Below are 645 nucleotides of genomic sequence, written 5' to 3'. Positions count from 1 at the left end.
ATATATATCTTTTACTGATAGATATTTGTATCTTTTACTGGTGTCAGCCCAGGGTTGAGGTCATGCTGGTGCTCCACCTGTAGTTACTCGGTGTTGTTTCCGGTATGGTTTTTAAAGTAGCGAGTTGGACGGAGCTACTCTTCTTTGTGTCTCCTGACGCGATGTGGGTTCATCTGGTATCTCAAATAGGAACCTGTTCAGACATTCCTTGAAAACTTCCATGTCAACACCATATAGATGTTTAAGGTTGCCTGGCAGGATGTTGAATAATTGCGGGCCTTTGAAACTCAGACTATTACAGTACTGTGTCCTTATTTTATATGGGGAAAACGGGATCTTTGGTATGATGCAGTGCCGTCCATTTCGAGGATTGGTATAGGTATCAATTCCAAAATTGGGAGCTAAATCCTCCAAGATCTTCCAAATATATATCACCGCATATCTCTCTCGTCTTCTCTCCGGGAAATAGAGAAAAGAGACTCAGTTCCTTTAGCCTCTCCCAGTAGATCATATTTTGCATCGTGTCAATCGTCTATGCGTTTTAGTGCTGGATTGCTTCGAGTTCAACAGCTTGTTTCACACTCTCTGGGGACCATAGTTAGGAGCAGTAATCCAATTGACTGACAACGAAAGTTCTCCATATAT

Source organism: Octopus bimaculoides, chromosome 2 (assembly GCF_001194135.2).
Source record: "Octopus bimaculoides isolate UCB-OBI-ISO-001 chromosome 2, ASM119413v2, whole genome shotgun sequence".
NCBI lineage: Eukaryota > Metazoa > Mollusca > Cephalopoda > Octopoda > Octopodidae > Octopus > Octopus bimaculoides.
The sequence above is the reverse complement of the archived record's forward strand: the minus strand, read 5'-3'. Positions refer to the sequence as shown.